The following is a 7,893-nucleotide window of genomic DNA, read 5'->3' as shown; positions in this document are numbered from 1 at the left end:
AGGGCTCTTATCGGCTCCCGCGTCTCCTGCAGCAGTGGCACCTTTGCTCCCGCTGCGTTTGGACGATGTCGTCCACAGTCGGAGGCAAAGCACTCACATCGGCCCACATCCGACGGATCTGGGCCGGACGCAGTCATCGCAGCCCTTAATAATGAAGAGCGCCGCACGAAGCGTTGTCCCCGGTGTCGTGACAACAAGAATACGCCTTTATTATTTTACAAGTTCTCAGAAGAAGCACTCTGGTTAATAAGTAATTTGATTTCTGAGTTATGTATCATTCATTATCCGCCTCTGGGGGGTTTTACAGTGCATGTGTTTGAGCTGACTCATGTGATAAGCAACACTCACGCGGGCGGTGAGATTAGAGGTTTTCCAGTGAATAGGTGTGCGTCAAGATGAATCCGCGCGCCTTCTACCACGGCCCTTTTAACCGTATTCGGGGTCTCTCCAGCTTCTCAATAACTTAAAAATAACAAGGTTGCCATAAAACACATGAAGTGCGGCGTGCGGTAATCACGTTTCCAGACCATTAGCGGCGGGTGATTGGGCGTCTTCTCCCAGAGACGAATGCATGGGCTCCATCAGACGACCCGCAGCCTCCACGTCCCCCCGTCTCCCCCCACAGCCTGCTCAGGGCTCAGTTGCCCTCCTGCTGTCACTTCACTACATCATTTGCTGTTTGCTTATCACTCTGCAGTGATGCAGAGCCCCCCCCCATCGGGCCCCTCCACCAGCGTTTCGTCGCCGCGAACCAGCCGCCGAAGCTTTTGCAATGCGTTGACTCACGTAATTGCAAAAGCGGTGGCGACGCCGCGATCAGAAGGAAACAGATGGCGCGGAGTGACCGGGATGCGGGAGGCTGCGGACGCCCGAGCACGTCGGCGCGTCGCCACGGCAACCGTCACGCTCCTAATGGCCGCAATTAGCCGAGAGAGGCGGCCAGATGTTCGGAGGGGGTCCGAGCGGCGGCGTTCTGATTCGCGGCGGGCGGCGCTCACGCTCAGCGGTGCCCATTTGTAGCGTGAAGGTGCGGACGATAGATGTTTGTTTCTCTTCGTTCTCCCACTCACTTTATGATTGGCCCATGGCGTTAGAAGGCTGACTATGCACTGGTGCTGCGACGCGCAACATACTACGAAACACAAACATTCACACCTGGACTCCCCCCTCCAGCATTCCTCCCCCCCTCACCTCCCCCGCGCTGACTGGCCGCTGACGAGCACCCGGGTCGCCGCAGGGGCCTCGGCGCCGCTCGGGGCCACGGGCCCGTTTCCCACGGCCCACTCACGCTCTCCGTCCACATCCGAAGACCCCAGCGAGACGGTTTGAGTCATCTGCCTCCAACTGCCCTTTATTTGAGCTCCGCTTTGAAGAGAACAGCGCGCGTGCTGTGGAGCCAGTGCCTCCAGTTGCATTATTTCCAGACATTCGGAGCATCTGTGCGTGTCTCTGATCCATCTGCGTGTTTCTGTCCAGAGGTTGCAGGTGATACGAGGGTTTTCACCACTGTTAAATGAGGCCATCCCAACCTTCAGAACGCTCCCACTGTAAACACAGTCTCCCGCATGTTTGCGTTCCAGTCCGTCTCATGGATCACAGACAGCTGCTGGGATCTCTTAGCGCTATGATTTATTATTCATCGGCACATTCGTCTGTGCAGCAGTAATTGCAGCAGCGGCAGCAGCGGCAGCAGCGGCAGCGGCAGCGGCGCCCGCGTCCGACGGAGCACAAATGAATAAATAAATCTAGACGGCGGAGCCATTTGAACGTGTGACATTTACTGATGAGGCAATTAAGGGAGCGACCCACATTACTGCGGCTGATCCCAGCGCAGCGCCGGGGCCGCGTTTCCCACACGAACACGAGCCTCTGTGTTTTGATATCTGCTTGTGACGCGAGGCCGTGCGGCGTCATGGTCAAACAGTATATGGGTCAAATAAACATCAGGCCAGTTCTTTCCATGAGTCAGTGCACTGTTTTTTGTTTTTTTTTAAAGCACAACGACAGCCATTCACTAACCCTTTCCAACGGGTTAATACAGCATATTTACCACAAATGGTCTTGAAGCTTTAACTCTTAACATAGAAAATGGTTCAATTAATGTAACATCAGATCACACAACTTGGACAAGTGTCCAGGTTTATATAAACTCTCTCTCCAGATAACATTGATGTAGATGCAGTCTGGGAGCTGGGTTCCAGTCCTAAGGTCGTCCAGGAGCCTTATCGTGGCCTTTAAATAGCCCAAATCTGATCCCATGTCTCCTTATGTTTAAACATGACCTCACCACACGCAAATCGTGCTAGTTTATTATGGTCCCTGAAAGCAGCACAGTCGTTACGTCACCTCTAGACTGGGAACGTGTTCATCTGCCTTTCTAAGAAAATACTTGCTGGTGTTTCCATGTAGAACCAACTGTGTGACAGTTGTGTGACACAAACGCGACGCTGAAGGTCCACCGCGGCCGAGAGGGATGACACAGCATCTCGGGAACTCAATAATGATGCCATTCCTACAATTCCAGGTAACGACAGGATCGACGTAGGGGAAAAACCGGGACGCCTTCTAGCACTTCATCACAGTCACGCTGGAGCCAAGCCCAGCTGTCAACAGGCGGGCTTTACCCTCAGACGCCAGCTCACACTCACACACAATTTAGACTCACTAAAGTCACTAGTCAACCTACTGTACCTGCACGGGTTTGGACTGTGGGGGGTTTGGACCCCATGTAGAAAGGCGCCTGGAACCTCTACTGAAGTTGTGAGTATAAATCAATAAATGTTATTGTTGGTCAAATTTCATAAGGCGGTCATCACGTTGACTTGCTCATAGCCTCACACCCAACATCCAGCGGTTGGTAGTGGATATCTGATGTGATGCCACGTAATGTGTTTACTCATTCTGAAAAGGTCAAACTGCCTTTGGTGCGTGTTTGATAAATAAAGAGCGTTAACTTGTGACCTCACATGGAAACATTTCATTATTCCTCTTCTAAGTCATCACTCTTTCTTCTTGAATATTAGCAGTATTCCAGATGTATAAATATTGATATGCAGTAGGAAAACTGCAGGAATGAATTGTCTCTTAGTAGAAAAATATTCCACAGACTGTTAAATAATTGCTGAATATAAGTGTGCACATCAGACTGACTGACTTTTATAGGAACTACTTTTCTCTCCACGTCCTTCCTCTTGGGCAGAAAAATCAGCCTGACAGTTTCCGACACTTAAATATACAGGATCATAAAGGTCAAAAAAATTCCTGCTGCTTTAGTGGCTTAGTTGGGAAATTATTTCTAGTCTTCAACGGTGGAGGATGGGCAATTTAATGCCATGAGTTGATGAAGCCAATGCAACATGGGGGTCTTTGTTGAACAGGACAAGCTGTGTGTGTGTGTGTGTGTGTGTGTGTGTGTGTGTGTGTGTGTGTCTTCTCTCAAATAAACGTAAACATGATTCTTAATAGATTTGTGCTCGTGCGAACATTGTGAACGGGTCCACATGCCCGTCAAAAAAAAGACCCAAACCCTGACTCCGCCCCCTGAGTTTCTGTCGCGGATGAGAGAAAAAGGCCAGCGACGATGTGATAGACAACACAGCCCCTCCGATCCGGTAGGCGTAGTAGTGGATATCTTCACAGAGACGGGGGGTTGAGGCGAAGCCGAACCGAGCTGCGTGCTCGCTGCGCAACAAGGCAACCGGGAGCAAAATGCACCCACGGCCGGCGGCGTCCACCGAACCCGAGCCCGAACCCGCCTCTAGGTAAGGCTTTGTTCGCGTTCCGCAGGATCCACGCGCAGATCGGCTTTGTGCAGGGCACGGCGGAGGCAGAGATGCGCACGCACGACGCTGGATTTAACCGAGTTCCCTTCGCGGACCGAACGGGTGAAATGCATCGGGTCGGAGAAAAGTCTTTTGTCCTCGTTTCCGAACCGGAGCGCGGTGGTCGCGGCGTGAATCCCGTTCCGCGGCGCGGTTCGGCCACGGAGCGGCTGCGAAGCCGCCTGAAGGAGCGTCGCGAGCCGGAGCTGCCTGCGCCGCTCCGCCTTTGTGCGCTGGGAGGAAAATGAGGGGTTTCTCCACAGCGACCCGGTGACGGACCGGGCCTGCGCGCGGCTCCGAACCTCCGCGTCAGGCAGACTTTAATGTCCGCTGGACGCTCCGCTATTGGTAAACAGCTCCGTGCACATGGCGCTGGGTTGCGTGGGGTGTTCGTCATAAGACGGGCTCCGCGCGGACCCACTCGGCCCATTCAGTGTCCAACAGGAACACCTCGCGTGGGGTCAGTGTTCCTCTCGTCACGAGTGGCTCGTTTGCGTGTTAATCACAGGCCCGGCTGAAATGTGCTCACATCACACTTCAGTTCACTTTGTTCGCAGCAACTTCATTAGGAGCCGCCCGGCACCGACGCTCAGAACCCGGACCGGGGCTTTTAAAACCAGTGTGAACCAGTTTGAAACCAGTGTGAAATTCCCCATCTATACATCACACGACGGAGGAAGCGAAGGTGTTTCGCGGAGGTGTCGGGCGGTTGGGAGGAGGGGGGGAGGAGGGGGGTGACGTGTTTAAAGCCCGTGTGTTGTCACCTGTCGCCAGCGGGGAACCGGCGACACACGGCACCTTTAAAAAGAACCAGCGGCAGAGGTCGGCGGGAGTCCAGAACTCACCTCGGTAGGAGTCCACGCGCTTCCCTGCGGTCCGGGCGAATCAAAGGTTTAATCTGCGCTTTGTGTTTACTTACCGCAAAGCGATGGTTGTCGACGAACACCGCACGCTGTTTGTGTGGAGCTGATTAACGATGTGCTGCAAAAAGATGCAGCTTAGAATGTAAATCATCATGTAAGAGCACTATTGATGGTGCTACTCACTCTAACGAAGCCTTATAGACGTGCTAATGGATGAGAACGACACACACACACACACACACACACACACACACACACACACACACACACACACCCTGTGTGTAAAACAGATGAGCCTCTGCATCACGGCGTTTACACATAATTATCTATGTGCTGCTCCACATGGGCCGGCGCTGCTTTGTCTCTGCAGCTGGATGTTTGTCTGAATGGGCCGCTCCTCCTCCTCCTGCAGACGGAGCACAGGTGTATAATAGAGCTACTGTCCTTCATTGCTGCTGTATCACGGCCGTCCACCACACGCACCACCCGCTCCAGTCCTGGAAACTCTCCGAGGACAAAAACGAGCCGCGTCAAATGTCCAACAAAGAAGCGCGTGACGCACGAATTCACAAATATGCTCAAGCAAACTGCATTAACGACTTCTGACTGATACCACACATATTACAGTGAAGTCAATCAGCCTCCGGGTGAAAGTCCACAGATCACTTTATCCATGTTTGCACAGTACACATGCACAACGAGCTCCCATGATGCACTGCTGCCGTACGCAGTGTATATATAATATATAGTAGTGAGGAGTGAATGAAATGACACCAACTGAGGAAATGAGTGTCGGTTGCTGCGCTGACCCACTATTTGTGTTACACTAGTTGATGAGGACGTGGTCGCTCTAATTAGCATCCGACCAGAGACACGAGTGATTAATGTGGAGGAGAGTGACACAGTTTAGTAACTGGATTTGTGCAAAATATGCAAATCCTGTCTCTCTGATGCTGTTGTGTGAGTGTTTGGAGGTGGAGTGCGACCGATTGTTCCCGTCCTGGGGACGCGTCAGCGTTTCGCTGCCTCGGCCGTAAGCCTCTGAAAGCGCTCCGCTCATGAAGCGAAACCCGCCGCGGCCGCTCGGGTTCCAGCTCTTCGGGTTCTACGTGACGTTTCCGGTCGGTTGCATTTGAAAGGCGCGCGGTTCTAAAATGGAAAACGCCCGCTCGCCGTGCGGCGCGAGCGCGGACGCGGGTTAAGATGCAGGTCGGACGCGAAACAATGAGCCGAGCGGCGCCGCGAACCTCTGTGCGGCTCAGATGCAGCTCATGCATGTGAGCGTGATGGAAACGATCCATCTGAGCGTAACACTGCGTGCCGCCCCCACGTCTCTCCTTAAGGGCCGTGAAGCCGAGGAGCGGTCGCCGCTGCAGGTGCAATTTCAGATGAGCGCTGACCCGACACAGCGGCGGTTACTTGAACTCGGCGCCGCCCGGACCAGCTGTGGCCCTCGCTCCCGCCCGCAGAGCAGGGCATCCTGGGTAATTAGCCCTTGTTTTGGGGCTCTCGCGTCCCGCGGATGTCTGGAGCGCTCTGATCCCGATTTGTCCTGTGTTCTTTTTAAACGGGACACGGCGTCTTTTGAGCAGCTTATTGTGGAACGCCTTTCACTGTCGCCTTTAAGTCTCTGATCGGCCGCTAATCTCGGCCCCTGTTTGGGTGTTGGCCTCCGGGGTTCACACACACTATGGGGGGGGTTAAGCTGTCTGGAAATGGCTGCAGAGCTGTAGATTAGTGGTCTTGTTCTCGGGGCAGTCGAACCTAATTCTTTCCCAACCACCAGAGTGTGTGGACGTCCGATATGAATGGACGCTGTCAGCGTTTTTAACAGCTCGCCGTTCGGTCGGGTCTCATCCCAGAGACTTGGAGACTTTAAACCATCACCTCCTAAAGTCTAATGTCCAGCTCGTTTCCTTTTTTTTGCGCAGCCATGAAATTTCGACCCTGGATCTATTGCTAGTGGGGCGGGGGGGGGGGCATGTGAGCGGGTGATCAGTCATCCAGTTTAACGGTACAAGCATTTTTATGTCCCTTCAGCCTCCGTAGGAAGAGGAACGGCCGGCGGAGCGGGCTTTGAGCCGACTTTCTCTGCTTTCTCACATCAAACGCCCGCCCGCTGTGGGCGTCGGTGCTCCCAGACGTATTTATGGGCCGTAATGTGAGGTGTGGGGCCGCGCTGCCTCCACAGGACCTTGCGGCTCGCGGGCCGCATTCAAGCGGGCTCCGTGCACCGTGAAAGCCTGTCATCAGCAGCCGCGGCCCCGTGTGATTTATCAGAACGGAGGAGGCGCCCAGGAGGTCGGGATGATTCAAGCGCTGCCTTTCGTCATGTCCTTCCTGCTTTAAGTGGAGGTTACTCTTTAAAGCAACGTGCCTGTGCCTTTTTTCTGCAGCTCTAATTTCTAAAGTGCTTCGGGCACTTTGTTGTTCCTTTTAAGTCTCCTGCTGAGTCAGTGGATGTCGGATGACTTCGCCCTCACATGTCCGAGTGAGTCAGGGAGCTGTTAGGAGTTAAACGCATGCGGTGATTACAAGGAGCCCGTCCTGTTCAGGTCTGCGTGGAGTTGTTGTAAAATCTATTTCAGATGATTCAGTTTGAGAGTTTTTTTTTTATTGAACACTAAAGCCTCTAATTCAGATGATTATTCATTCACAGAGAGGTTAATAAAGCACAAAACATTACCAAGAACGTGGGGGTGCTTTTACTTTTTAGGAACGTTAATTGTTAAATCAGCAGGTCCGCAGCTTTGCTACTGGGTGCCTCCTGATGATAGCAGACGCAGCTCAAACATCACGTACTCTATGTGAGTCCTTATCTGCGTTTACTTCCTGGTGCCGATTACATAGAAATCTACAAGCAAAATGTGATCAACCAAGCATTCTTACGTTAGTTTGCGCACCCTCACATCCAGTTTAACTTGCTGTCCTGGCCGCTCCAGGAAAATATTTATGTTGGTGACACATGTATGTTATGTTATAAAGAGAGGCTGTGTGTTCAGCAACCACCCTATCCACAAACCAGGTAAGGTACAAGATAATATCTCATTAAGTACATGTTTTATTGTTTCAGTTTATTTCTCTGTTGACTTTGAGTGAGATGCATCAGTAATTGTGCGACCGCTGATGGCGACAATCTGCAGCGAACCGTCCGACTCTAATGTTTAGAATGGACTGAAAAAGTTAATTGTGTGCGTGACTAGATGTAG

The 7,893-nt window shown here is 52.5% G+C and overlaps 1 protein-coding gene across 4 annotated transcripts in view; it reads left to right on the top strand.

The window, feature by feature from the left end:
* The first annotated feature begins 2,623 nt into the window (after positions 1-2,623).
* The window catches only part of st6gal2a (ST6 beta-galactosamide alpha-2,6-sialyltranferase 2a), a 23,319-nt gene continuing 18,049 nt past the window's right edge, over positions 2,624-7,893 (top strand). For 2 of the 4 annotated variants that reach the window (XM_029137509.3, XM_029137510.3), the window contains exon 1: positions 3,538-3,761. The gene's annotated coding sequence lies outside the window, so the exon portion shown is untranslated. Of the gene's footprint in view, positions 2,761-3,537; positions 3,762-7,893 lie in introns of those variants that run through there. The other 2 variants (XM_055505060.1, XM_055505061.1) reach the window with 2 other exon arrangements.

This window comes from Betta splendens, chromosome 21 (genome assembly GCF_900634795.4).
Source record: "Betta splendens chromosome 21, fBetSpl5.4, whole genome shotgun sequence".
In the NCBI taxonomy this organism is placed as follows: domain Eukaryota; kingdom Metazoa; phylum Chordata; class Actinopteri; order Anabantiformes; family Osphronemidae; genus Betta; species Betta splendens.
Note: the sequence above shows the minus strand (reverse complement) of the source record. Positions and strands in the feature narration are given on the sequence as shown.